This window comes from Bos indicus x Bos taurus, chromosome 2 (assembly GCF_003369695.1).
Source record: "Bos indicus x Bos taurus breed Angus x Brahman F1 hybrid chromosome 2, Bos_hybrid_MaternalHap_v2.0, whole genome shotgun sequence".
Classification (NCBI taxonomy): domain Eukaryota; kingdom Metazoa; phylum Chordata; class Mammalia; order Artiodactyla; family Bovidae; genus Bos; species Bos indicus x Bos taurus.
Genome location: NC_040077.1, coordinates 128,659,428 through 128,673,864, shown reverse-complemented (window position 1 = coordinate 128,673,864; position 14,437 = coordinate 128,659,428). Strand labels below are relative to the sequence as shown.

The window sequence follows — 14,437 nt, the reverse complement described above, 5'->3', positions numbered from 1 at the left end:
CAACTGCTGAAGCCTGCACGCCCTAGAGCCCATGCTCAGCAACAAGAGAAGCCGCCACAATGAGAAGCCCATGCACTGCAGCTAGAGAGTAGCCCCGTTCTCCACAACTAGAGAAAAGCCTGCAGAGCAATGAAGGCCCAGAAGAGCCAAAAATAAATAAATAAAGTTATATTTAAAAAACTGAAAGGCAATCAAAACCAAGAAAAAAATGGAATGCAGAGTGATAAGGTGGAGAGTTTTTTGCATTTGTGTTTTATTTTGTTTGCCAGTTTTGGTAAGTAAGATGCTGAAGGTTTAACAACTTTTTAGGGATGGTTAGACAAGACTTGGGTTTCACAGCAGTAGAAATGCTAGATAAAATATAGGAGTCCCGATAAATTTGAATGTCAGATAATGAATCATCTTTAGTATAAGTATGTCCTAAGTATTGAGAAAAACAAGCAGGGCACCCGAATATTGTAAGGGACATTATTAGAAAGCAAACTTCGAATTTCTCTAGAGGGATATACTCTCTTATCCAGGTCACACAAGATTTCCACATATAAAGGCCCAGGGAATTTGAGCTCATGATGCAGAATTACAAAATGCACAAGTAAACATGAAGAAGAGTTAGCAGAAATGTCATACGGTAGAATTAGACTTCCAAGAACTTCATATAATTCTTGGGTTTATGTTATAGAATATGTATATAGGCTTTTTCTTTTTCTTGCAGCACGAAATCTTAGTTCTTAGTTCAGGGGTTGAACCCATGCCTCCTGCACTGGAAGCACGGAATCTTAACCACTGGACTGCCAGGGAAATCTGAATACGTTTAATATGATTAAACAATGAGGAATCAAAACCATGATTACTTAGTGAGAGGCGAGGCAGATTTGAAGAAGAATCAAGTAGAATTTCTGGAAGTGAAAAATGAAGTCACTGAAAACGGAAAGCCTTAAGAGGAGGTGAAAGAGCAGAAGAGACTAGGCAGCCAAAAGCTCTGATCTGGAAAGTGGATCTGAGGAAACTTCTCAAAAGGCTGCACCAGGAGATAGATGGGAAATACGGAAGAACGGTTAAGAGACAGGAAGGATCAACAGAAAAGGTTTAAAATATATCCAACTGGAATTTCAGAAGAGAAGAATAGAAATTGGTGGTGGGCATTGGGGAGGTCATATTCAAAGAGATGCTAGTGGAGAAGTGCCCAGAATTCTCCTGGATGTGATTCCTCTGATTCAGAAATCACAGTGAACTTCAAGCAGGTTTTTTTTTTTTTTAATTAACTGTAGTTGATTTACAATGTTGTGTTAGTCCCAGGTGTACAACAACATGGTTCAGTATATATATATATTTTTTTTTTCCAGATTCTTTTCCATTATAGGTTATTATAGGATATTGAATATAGCTACCTATGCTATACAATGAAAAAAGAAAAAAAAAGTGCTAGTTGCTCAGTCCTGTCCTGATTCTTTGTGATCCCTGGACAGTAGCCTGCTAGGTTCCTCTGTCAGGAGGAATTCTCCTGGAATTCTCTGGAATTCTCCAGGCAAGAATTCTGGACTGGGTTGCCATGCCCTTCTCCAGGAAATAAATAAATAAAAGTCAATAGTGTTTTATAAAAATAATATTATATTTATATATACATACCTTTTCAGTTTCTTTTCCATTGTAAGGTATTACAGGAGATTGAATATAGTTCCCTGTGCTACACAGTAGGACCTTGTTTATCCATTTTACATATAATCATGTGTTGAGCAGAATTTTTAAAACAATGAATTCCGCATTCACATATATTGTAATAAAACTTCAGAATGCCAAAGACAAAGAGAAAAAATTAAAAACAATCAGAGATTAAAAAAACACAATACCTGCAAAGGAATCACAATGAAATTTAAAAGCAGATTGGCCAAGAGCAATAATAATAGCCAGAAGATAGATGGCAAAAAGCTAGCTGTCACTCAAAATAATACAAATAGAATTATTCACTAACAGACCTTCACTGAAGAAAATCTAAAGGAGGTGCCATCAGAAGAAGGAATTCTCCGTAGAGGGAAGGATAGAAAGGCAAGAAGGAATTGTGAACAAATAAGTGAATAAATGTATGAGTAAATAAAAACATGTCTGTATAAAGCAATAATAGAAGAAGCACAAGCTGGTATCAAGATTGCTGGGAGAAATATCAATAACCTCAGATATGCAGATGACACCACCCTTATGGCAGAAAGTGAAGAGGAACTAAAAAGCCTCTTGATGAAAGTGAAAGTGGAGAGTGAAAAAGTTGGCTTAAAGCTCAACATTCAGAAAACGAAGATCATGGCATCTGGTCCCATCACTTCTTGGGAAATAGATGGGGAAACAGTGGAAACAGTGTCAGACTTTATTTTTGGGGGCTCCAAAATCACTGCAGATGGTGATTGCAGCCATGAAATTAAAAGACGCTTACTCCTTGGAAGGAAAGTTATGTCCAACCTAGATAGCATATTCAAAAGCAGGGACATTACTTTGCCAACAAAGGTCCATCTAGTCAAGGCTATAGTTTTTCCTGTGGTCATGTATGGATGTGAGAGTTGGACTGTGAAGAAGGCTGAGCGCTGAAGAATTGATGCTTTTGAACTGTGGTGTTGGAAAAGACTCTTGAGAGTCCCTTGGACTGCAAGGAGATCCAACCAGTCCATTCTGAAGGAGATCAGCCCTGGGATTTCTTTGGAAGGACTGATGCTAAAGCTGAAACTCCAGTACTTTGGCCACCTCATGTGAAGAGTTGACTCATTGGAAAAGACTCTGATGCTGGGAGGGATTGGGGGCAGGAGGAGAAGGGGACGACAGAGGATGAAATGGCTGGATGGCATCACCAACTCGACGGACATGAGTTTGAGTGAACTCCAGGAGTTGGTGATGGACAGGGAGGCCTGGCGTGCTGCGATTCATGGGGTCGCAAAGAGTCGGACACCGCTGAGCAACTGAACTGAACTGAACTGAATAGTGACTGAGACTGATTTGGAGGGGATAAAAACAGAGTGCAAGTAAAATTGTGAATGACAGTAACATAAGCCGAGAGAGAGGAATAGAGCTGCAGCTTTATTTAGGAAGTGAGTAACGGTATTGAACTGTGGTGCTGGAGAAGACTCTGGAGAGTCCGTTGGACTGCAAGGAGATCCAACCAGTCAATCCTAAAGGAAATCAATTCTGAATATTCATCATAAGGATTGGAACTGAAGCTGAAGCTCTAATACTTTGGCCACCTGATGCAAAGAGCCAACTCATTGGAAAAGATCCTGATGCTGGGAAAGACTGAAGGCAGGAGGAGAAGGGGACGACAGAGGACGAGATGGTTGGATGGCATCACTGACTCAATGGACATGAATTTGAGCAAGCTTCAGGGGATGGCAAATGACAGAGAAGCCTGGAGTGCTGCAGTCCATGGGGTCACAAAGAGGTGGACACAGCTGAGTGACTGAACAATAACAAACGGAAATGATCTAATTTAGACTTTTAAAAATCAGGCATCAGGACTTCACTGGTGGTTCAGTGGTTAAGACTTCACCTTCCAATGAAGGGGTGCAGGTTCGATCCCTTGTTGGGAAGCTAAGATCCCACAAGCTTCATGGGCCAAAAGGCCAGACATAAACAATAGAAGCAACATTGTAACAAATTCAATAAAGACTTTTAAAATGGCCCAATAAACTTAAAAAAAAAATCAGGCATCATCCTGGCAACTAAAAATTGGCACTTACCAAGAGCATTGCCAATGAATGAACAACAAAGGCATTTGCCATCTGCCTCTACAGGAGATTGAACCCTGCTGCTATAGCTGTTGACCTTCAACAACCCCTGAGGGAGTTTAGGGTGGAGTGAGGCACCCTGTGCTCCAGGGAATCTGGTGGGACAGGTCTTTAGATAGTTGGATGTTTTTAGGAACGGATTTTATGATATCAATCCTTGCATCTCCTCATATGTACAGAAGCCCTAAATCCCTTCATGTTGACATCAGATCCTCATAACTAACAAAAAACCTTTGTAAAATGAGTGCTTTGTGGTATCGAACTCCGCCTTCTCCAGAACCTTATATATTGACTTTCCGCCAAGGCCACTTTGGAGAAGTCTCTCAGAGCTATCTGAGATGCTGCCTCCCGGTCTGCAGTCCTCGTTTTGTCCCAAATAAAACTTAACTCGCCACTCTCAAGTTGTACATCTTTTTTAGTCAACAGTTATTGGGACCACGAAGGGACCCAGAGTGAACTTCCTTCCTTCAACTGGACTCCACGAGGAACTGGAGCTTTGGTACCAGCAGCGGCCCCTTGTGCCCATTCTTGGGGAGTGCAGATGAATTTGGGTAAATCTCTCCTAGTTCTTTGGAGAAGGAAATGGCAACCCACTCCAGTATTCTTGCCTGGAGAATCCCAGGGACGGAGGAGCCTGGTGGGCTGCCGTCTATGGGGTCGCACAGAGTTGGACACGACTGAAGCGACTTAGCAGCTCCTAGTTCTCGAATCTGCTGTATTGGTTGAGATTCTGAGTTTTATTTGGCGGTGGAGGAGGTTCCGGCCCCCTCCCAGTAGGAAAGATACTGGTGAGGAGCCCAGGTGAAACATCCAGGGCATACCCACTCATGGTCTAGACACTGAGTGGGGCTTGGTTGAAAGATACTGAAAAATCCCCACCCAGGCAAAAGATACTGGGTGGGGAGCTGGCTGGAAGATGCCAGGGGAATTACCCACCCAGTGAAAAGGTACTGGGTAGGGGGACTCAACTGAGGAAAAAAATTAAGGAATACCCGAGGCTCAGCTTAAAGATGCTGAGGTTGCTCCGTTGTAGGGGACCAAATGGTCTTAGCAAAGCGATAAGAGGCTGATCTGACACTTTTCCTCAATTCGACTGCCATTATAGAATTTGTCAGTATAAAAGTGAGGAGAATATATGAGAGCTTTGCTCCAAAGAAAAGGGGCAAGACTCCTCCCGGTTGGTTTCGGTTTTCTCAAGTGACTGAGGAATTTACGGGAGTGGTGGAAGCCTAGTCCTCATACTGTGCAGTGGTCCCATAGGGAAACCCACTAGTTAATCAAAATACTTTTTCATCTGGGGATCACACATAAGAATTGGCCGTTCAGCCACCTGAGCAGCCATGGTGGTCTTAGATTGCTGGAGGCAGAATCTGAGACACGCAAGAGGAGCTGAAATGACTCTGGGATGACTCCTAGAGGAATTAAGCTCACAAGCAGCAGATGGGCCCACTACACAAGTTCACTAGTGATTTTTATCCCTGACAAATTCAGCTTAAAATGGGAAACGGAATCTCTCAAAAATAGAAATCAAGGAGTGTCAGAAAGCCAGCATCTGACAAACACTCCAGCCAGATTCATGTATAATACCTATGGAGCTCATACTCGCAAGTACCTAGTTAATTGAAGAAATTGTACTAAAAGAGATCTCAACCTAAAATGGCCAAATTGGGGTCTTTTGATATTTCAAAATTGATAGTTTTGCATGCACAATCAGAAAAGGCCGGCTGTGCTTACTCTGACTGGTATCTAGAAGCTTCTAAAAGAGGAAATGATAGAGTAACTTCTTCACAGGAAACCAACAAGAAATTGCTTGAAACTGTACCAGAACTAAAAAAGGCTGCTAGCAGTGACTCTGCCAGGTCTCAGGTCTAGTGGAACTGGGAAGTCACGTTTGGCATTTACATCATTTGGCTTTTGATTTCTGGGTATCTCTTTGCCTTTTGTTTCAGAGTGTGACTCCTGGCTGGTGAAGTTCTGGTTTGGTTTGGTTTGAGTGTGCAGACGTCTGGTACATACTACTCGAGCTAATATGGGAATTGCTCATTCTAAGGTTCCACACTCCACCTGGTAACCCCTTGGAAAAACAGATTTTTTTTTTTTTTTGACTGGTCAATCTATAGCTATGACAAGAGAAACGGCCTAAAATATTAGATCTTTATTGACAATAGGATAGGAAAATGGACTAAAGTTCCCTTATGTCTAGGACTTCCTTCTGTAATTAACAGCCTGGGGGTCTGATCAAACTAAGACCCTCACTTCCCTAGAGGGACAATCACTGCTGGGACCAATCTGCCCTTGATATAAGGACCGAGTTGAGCACTATCTGGTCTAAATTCTGGCGATAAAACTATGATCACAGATCATAATTTTATCATAAAAAATATTATTTTTGACAATGTGGTCACAATATTCTTTAGACTCCAGAGAAAGCTTGAAGAAAAAAATTATCTTTTTAAGAATTCTTGCCCTTAGGAAATAATTCCGCCTGGAATGCGGGAGACCCGGGTTCGATCCCTGGGTCGGGAAGATCCCCTGGAGAAGGAAACGGCAAACCACTCAATAATCTTGCCTGGAGAATCCCATCGAGGGAGGAGCCTAGTAGGCTACAGTCCATGGGGTCACAAAGAGTCAGACACGACTGAGCAACTTCACTTTCTTTCATACCTTTAGACCAGAGCTCTCTGGATCACTCTAGATCATCTCTAATTCCTGAAACCAAAAGGAAAAAAAAAAAAAAATAAAGGGAACAAAGCCTTTTAAAATCTTACTCTAACCCCCCCCCCGCTTTTTTTTTTTACAAGTAGTATTCATAACTGAGTTTGGAAATTAAGCAGAATATCTTCATTGTACCTAGGTTTAATATAAGTTAACTATTATTATATCTGTTACAAGTTTGTCAGCAAGGAAATTACCTCGAGTGAAGAAACTTCTAAAAAATATTAAGAATAATTATTCTTTAGGAATATCTGTCTAAAATAGTCTCTCCAGATTGGGGTAACTTGAACTTCTAAGGGTTGTGGTAAATTAAGTGTTGGAAGTGTATTGAATAGCTAAGTCATTTCCAAATAAAATAAGATTTTGAAACATTTACTACTGAACACTAATTTCCTTTTACAGAGAAACTAAAGATTTCTGGGATTAAAAATGAATGGTATTTGGGGTCATCCTAAAATGTTCTAAGAAAGCAAAGGGTTTAGAAATTATCACTGGTATTTATGCTTACCAATCTATAAAATGCTCAAATAAAAGTCAGTTCTTGGTTGCTTAAGGGAAGTAGGAAGTGTGTTTTCGGTAAAGAAGGTATGAGGAATGGAACTGCATTTTGTGAAGGGAAAAGGAAGTAAACCTGCCTCACAGGTGGCTTTTTAGGATGGAAGACCACAGTCATGGGTACAGAAAGCGATGAGGTTTGTGAAACGCGAACCGTGAAGAAAGAGCTTTGTACATAGTCAGGACTAAGTTTTTCTTTATCTCTTAAATGATCTGTTCTAAAATCTTTTATTGTTACTTTGACTAAGTGAATAGCTATTGTTTCACAATGACATATAATCCTATCTGACTGAGTTCTAAACCTTTTTGATATTTGTTGACAAAACTTCCTAAATCCTTCTAATGAAGATGTCTAGCTAACTTCTGGATTCTTCAGAGGGCCCCTGAAACACCCCAAAGAGAGATATTACACTAATTTGGCTGATTTTGTATACAGAATTACATGGAGAATATTGTCAAGTGAGTAATAAGTCTCGGGTTATATTGTATGGTAAATGTTACTAATATAGATATCCTAGAAACTGTATGATAGGACTTCCCTGGTGGCTCAGATGGTAAAGCGTCTGTCTACAATGCGTGAGGCCTGGGTTTGATCCCTGGGTCAGGAAGATCCGCTGGAGAAGGAAATGGTAATCCACTCCAGTACTGTTGCCTGGAAAATCGCATGGACAGAGGAGCCTGGTAGGCTACAGTTCATGGGGTCGCAAAGAGTTGGACACGACTGAGTGACTTCACTTACACTTACAGAAACTGTATGGAGTTCCTAAAATTCTGATATGTTTGGGTAAAATGTTATCAGGCATAATTCTAGTTACTATCTCAATATTGTCATAGCATTAACCAAGTTCTGTCTCTTCAAGAAGATTTATAAAAAGAACTTTTGAATAAATACCAGTTTCTGAACTGAGTAAGGATTCTAATAGAAAACCTGATGACTTCACAAAGGTTAACAAAAGGACTGAATGAACTGGTGAATATGCTTATAACTTTTATGGTTTCTATCTGAAAAACTACTGATTTGAATCTGTGTTTCCCAGGTGTAAGAAAAAAAAAAAAACCTTTCCCTCTAATTATGGCAGTAGTTTGGTAAAATTATATTTTATAAACAAATTGAAACATTTATCTTTTCTCTCTTCTGAACCCTCCAGAGATTGGAATCTCTTAGTTTCCAGTAACTTTATCAGATAAGTTAGGAAGGTTATCTCAATAACAGGTACAGAAATCTCAAGGAATTTTGGAGACCTTGAGAAGGAAGGAATTTATTTAGATCTGTTAGGCAAAATCTGTGATAAGTCTTTGGCATGACTTTCCTAGCCCTGAAAGATTTTATTTTAAAAATCTGTGATAAGCTTTTGGCAAGACTTTCCTAGCCCTGAAAGATTTTATTTTAAAAGTTAAGTCTGAGACTATAAAAGTCTCAGCAAAGCAAAAAAGTCTATGATCAATTTTGGTTATATAAATCATGCCAAGTTTATTGAGACCAGACCTATATTACAAACAGGTCTTAATTAGGTTATATTTGGTAAAAATGATGGTGATTTTAGGGAGAAGGGGCTTCCATGGTGGCTCAGATGGTAAAGCATCTGCCTGCAATGTGGGAGACCCAGCTTCGATCCCTGGGTTGGGAAGATCCCCTGGAGAAGGAAATGGCAACCCACTCCAGTACTCTTGCCTGAAAAATTCCATGAACAGAGGAGCCTGGGGGGCTAGAGTCCATGGGATCACAGAGAGTCGGACATGACTGAGCGACTTCATTTTCTTTCTTTCTTTCTTTAGGGAGAAAGAGATGTTTCAATGAATGTTAAATCCCAGTTTGTTAATGGAGGTCTGTATCTACTAAGACTCATTTCCTGGATAGGTCTTTGCTGTTAGGGTATATTAATATAAAATTTAATTGAATTATTGAAGGACACTCTAGGGTTGTTTTGAAGTTTATCTCAGTAATCTGTCTTTGGATGAAGATCAGATGCCTCACACATAACCTGCAACCAAGACTGGAAGAAGATATAATTTAAGGAACTCGCTCCAACATGGATGGAAGGACCTTTCAACTCCATGGTACTCTTAACTAGCTCATGCCCAATGAAATCGAAGGGAAATTGACTCAGGTTAACTCCCACTTCCAAAGGCCCCTGAGCTGGACTGGTCTATAGAGAGGCCTGCTGACCTCAAACTCACCTTAAAATGATGCTCAAACAGAGGAAACTACACTACCCTAGGACGAGAAGAAGATGATGTCAGAAGCACAAAGCTTGCCCAAGATGCTGATTTGACTTGTGTGATCATTTATAATGTTTTCTTGATTCCTTGGACTTATGCCTATCAATCAAATGTTTTCTATCATGGACGTGATTCTATGCTAGTTTAAAACTCAATCCAATTGTTGGTTTGTGGCCAGTTACCTGTGCCTAGTACTTCTGGGTTACCTTGGTGGATTTCTGTTCTCTAGGGCTCTGATTGGATACCCCTAGGAAATTATTTTAGATGAGTGTTCAGTCCTGTTCTATCTATTCATTATATTACTAGATGGGATCCTCTCACCTGGCCAATTAGTAATACCTGCTCTGATGCTGGCCATAGATTTAAGTTTTCTCTTAGGGTCATTTAAACTCAATCGAGTAATGAGCTAAGTCTCAATAAAAAGTTAATTTCTCATCCATTAAAAGGAAAACTCCCACAATTATGGGGAGGATGTACATGGTTAACACCAGGCTATGGTCATTTAAGTTTCAAGGCTCCTCTATGTTGGGAAAGGTTAAATCATACTAAAAATGATCAACCTGGTAATTATGAGACAAGGCTGGGTACTTTATGAACTATGCCTGTTATTACCCTTAAAGAGAGTGATTGGTATGGAACTCAGTGGACTTGTGGCACTAATTTATGGCCTTGACATCTACAGGGATGGATATGAAGGTGTAGCCTGGGATTCCTATGAATTTAAGGTCATACTTGTTAACAAATTAGAAATGACCCCAACCAGTCTATCATTGGTATGATCCCAGTGGGTCAAAGATCTGTATTCTACTAGTATGACCATTTAGCAGCTTGTGTGTGTATGTGTGTGTGCCTTCAATGGGGTTGGAGGATGTAATTGATCATATCTAAGCCTTAACAACTTGCATAAGCTTTAAATGATAGTAATTGGGCTATTAGCCTATTGAATTCTGAGATCTCTATGATAAGAAAGGAAGCGCTACACAACTTCAAGGTCTTACAGCATCTCAGGGAGATGTCTGTGCTATAATTCAAAGTGAATGCTGTATTTTCATACCTGATAAATCTTTTAATGTAACACATTTGATGACCCAAATGAAAAATCAGACTTCTGCTTTAAAAGACCCATTCCGTCGTCTTGACGATCTTAAAAAAAAAAAGAAACTGGTTTGGTGTGGGAGGCTCATGGCTAAAATATTTACTTTTAATTCCACTAATGTTTTTAACTATACCATTTATATTTTGCTTGTTTCACAAGATTATTATCTCTTGTATTACCAAGTGTATGACTGAGCTTCCAACGAAAATGATGACTAGACTTGAAGCCGTTGATTAAATGTATAGTTCGATGTATGATCAATGATGGTGATAGTGTAACTCTAGGTATGAAAAGATGCAATGAGAGGAAATAGTTTCCTGGACCATAACTAGAAGAAAGGTGTCCAGAGGTCTTTGACTATTAAGATTTAATCCAGTAACAGCACATCGAGTGTCTTATCAGCAAACACCTTCAGAACTGGGAACGAGCCTTCCTAGCAACCCGGGACAAAATGGTCATGAAATGCCCCCCGAAGTTTGGTCAGATTGATGACCACAAGGGGGCCAGGTCAACTACAAATTGTCACTTACCAAGAGCATTGCCAATGAATGGACAACAAAGGCATTTTCCACCTGCTTCTATGGAGATTGAACCCCCTGCTGCTATAGCTATTGACCTTCACCAACCCCTGAGGGAGTTCAGGGTGGAATGAGGCACTCTGCTCCAGGGAATCTGGTGGGACAGGTCTTAATTTTATCAATCCTTGTATCTCCTCATATCTAGAGAAGCACTAAATCCCTTTATGGTGACATCAGATCCTCATGACTAACAAAAAACCTTTGTTAGCACTCAACCTAAATTGAGTGCTTCATGGTATTGAGCTCCCCCTTCACCAAAACCTTGTATATTGACTTCTCCCCACTGCTGCTTTGGAGCAGTCTCTCAGAGCTGTCTGAGATGCTGCCTCCAGGGCTGCGGTCCTCATTTTACCCCCAGTAAAACTTAACTCACAACTCTCAAGCTGTACATCTTTTTTTAGTCGACACCAGCAATGCAGGACAAAATGCTGATGAAATGGGCCCCAAAGTATGATCGGATTTATGACCACAAGGGGTGAACTACAAATCGGCACTTACCAAAGGCATTGCCAACGAGTGAACAGCAAAGGCATTGGCTATCCTCCTCTACGGAGATTGAACTTCGTGCTGCTGCAGTTGACCTTCAACACCCCCTAAGGGAGTTCAGGGTGGAATGAGGCACTCTGTGCTCCAGGGAATCGGGTGGGACAGGTCTTCAGATAGTTGGATGTTTTCAGGAATGGGTTTTATGATCTCCATCCTTGCATCTCCTCATATCTAGAGAAGCACTAAATTCCCTCACAGTGACAGCAGATCCTCATGATTAACAAAAAACCTTTTGTAGAATGAGTACGTCACGGTATTCAGCTGCCCCTTCACCGAAACCTTATATATTGACTTTCCCCCACTGCTGCTTTGGAGCAGATTCTCAGAGCTATCTGAGATGCTGCCTCCTGGGCTGCAATCCTCATTTCCCCACAAATAAAACTTAACTTGCAACTCTCAAGTTGTACATCTTTTTTTTAGTTGACAAGCTAAACATCCAACTCATGAAATTAGACAAAGAGCAACAGCAAAAATACAGAGAAGGTGGAAGGCAAAAATAATAAGAGCAGAAACTGATGACATGGTAAAACAACTGAAAATAAGATGCTCTGACCAAGACCGAAACTAGTTCTTTGAGAACATCATAAAACAGACAGACCTCAGGTAAGATTCCTCAAGATAAAGAAGAGAGCCTCCAAATAAGAAAAATATCAGGCATGAAAGAAAATGGTCAATTATCCTTTGAAAAGATGTTTAACCTCAATAGCATCCACAGAAAGGCAAGTTTCACTACCATCAGATCAGCCAAAAAATGAACCTGACACCCTGCGTATTGGAGAGGTGTGGAGGGCAAATGTTCAGTGCTGTGATGGGGGTGTGAGTTGGCACAAACACTGGTGAGCAGTTTCCCCAAATCTAATGAAGCTAAAGACAGCCACTGCCCTGGAATGCACCAGTTCCGCGCCTGAAAATGTTCAAGGATGTTAGTTTCAGCATTTTTGAAATAGCAAAAAACCACCACCAACCACAAAAGTCCAACTGGAAAATGCATAGATAAGTTATAGTACATGCCTACAAAGAACTACATAAAGCAGTAAAAAATGAACTAGAACTAAACTCATCAACAGGGGTAAATCTTACCAACACAACGTGGAGCCAGAAGACCGATCCCTTAGGAGAATGTAGAAGTCTTATAAAGCAGATAAAGGGAGCTGGAAGATAATGGCAGAGGAACTAGAGAAGTAGGAGGGAGGGCAGATTTTTTCCAGACTAGATTAGAAATCAATACCTTGCCTGAGGCAAAGCGAAAAAGCTGTTCCTCTCTGTAGATGTCTTGTGTATTCTTTACTGGCTGTTCTTCGGTCTCGAAACATTAAATAGTAAAACACTAAAAAGTAGTTACTATTGAAAAGTGGAAAAATAGCTACATTGAAACACAATAGTATTTTATAAAGTTTAAATATTTTACTTAATATTCAAAACAGGATTTATTATAGTTTTCTGGCACTCATTTAAATTTTGTTCCCCCAGTGAGACCCTACGTCTGGTCCTGTTAGAGGTTCTCAGGGGGTGGGAAGTGGGACGAGAGATGTCTGTGGCTTTCTGAGCAGTGGTTTCCTGGTGTGTCTGAGTGGGAAGACCTTAACCGCATTTTCATATTTTTGCTCACAATAACCTCCAGGGTAGGTATGCTTATGCTCAGTTTGTAGAGGAAGAAGACTTAGGAATGATAAACTCTTTGGGCAACCTGGACTCAATTTCCTTATTTATAAAATACAAATAATGTTGGTAACCTCATTATAAAGATTTAGTGAATTAATACATAAAATAGGGGACTTTGCTTGTGACCCAGTGCTTAAGAATCTGCCTTGCAATGCAGGGGACGCAGGTTCGATTCCTGCCGAGGGGCAACTAAACCTGTGCTGCAATGAAAGATCCTGTGTGCTGAAACTAAGACCCACTGCAGGCTAGTAAATAAATCTTTTTTAAAAATACTTAGAAGTAGAAGAAGTATAGAAGAGATCTCTATACTTTATTGAGCTGTTCCTAACTTAGAACCTGCTCAGGATGACCTAGTTATTTAAGCGTGAGAATTGGGGTTCACAGACTCAATGAACATGAGTTTGAGCAGACTCCAGGAGATGGTGATGGACAGGGAAGCCTGGCGTACTGCAGTCCATGGGATCGCCAAGAGTCAGAACTGTGGTACAAGTCCAGCTCTGTCTACACCGGTACCCTAAGTGTGGTTAATCTGAATGGAGATGTGCTTTGAGTGTAAAATACACACCAGATTTCAAAGACCGTATGGAAGAAAGACAGAAACATAGCTCATTAGTAATTTTTTAATACTAATTACCCGAGATGATAAATTGGGCTAAATAAAAACATTTACTTTGCCTGTTTCTTTTTATTTACTTAGTTTTTCCTGTGGCTACTAGAACATTTAAAATGACAAGTGGCTCATGGGACAGTGCTAGCCCGCCCCAACGTGCTGTACTTCTGGTGACAGCAGAGTCAGAAGTATTCAATTGCAGCCGCCACTGGCAGCCCCAGTTGGACTCAACTGTTTGCCTAACCATTCCTCAAATAGTTCTGCTCCAAACCCACACCCCATGCTTTGGAGTCTTAATCTCTGGCCCTTCAGGGAAGTCCTAGTTCTGCTTTCTACCCACCTTTGCCCCAGAGGTTCCTTTCCCGGTTCATCTTCCTTCTGGACTCATCTTTTATCTTGTGCAGTCTTCCTCGAACCACAGTCAGACACCACTTTCCCAGACTTACTCTGTGTATATTATAACCTGCTCTGATTAGTCTTTTCTGCAGCCATATTAATAACTGCACCAACCAACATGCTATGCAATTTAACTTCTACAAAATATTTTTTCTCAGCTACCATCTAATGTAATCCATACAGCCTCTGATAGAAGAACTGTGGTTATTGTTATTGTACAGATAATGGAGGCTCAGAGATGTTACTTGAAGGAGGACACACAGTTTGTCAAGGTCAGAGACTGAGCCTTCATTATTTC

At 40.6% G+C, this 14,437-nt stretch overlaps 1 protein-coding gene across 3 annotated transcripts in view; it reads right to left on the bottom strand.

The window, feature by feature from the left end:
* CNR2 (cannabinoid receptor 2) overlaps nt 1–14,437 on the bottom strand; it is a 36,750-nt gene that overhangs the window by 3,849 nt on the left and 18,464 nt on the right. Inside the window, exons 1-3 of one of the 3 annotated variants that reach the window (XM_027520472.1) lie at nt 11,424–11,791; nt 10,306–10,394; nt 6,426–6,470 (exon numbers count right to left, since the gene is read on the bottom strand). The exons of 1 other annotated variant lie outside the window; for it this stretch is intronic. The gene's annotated coding sequence lies outside the window, so the exon portion shown is untranslated. Of the gene's footprint in view, nt 1–6,425; nt 6,471–10,305; nt 11,017–11,423; nt 11,792–14,437 lie in introns of those variants that run through there. One more of the 3 variants, XM_027520481.1, reaches the window with a different exon arrangement.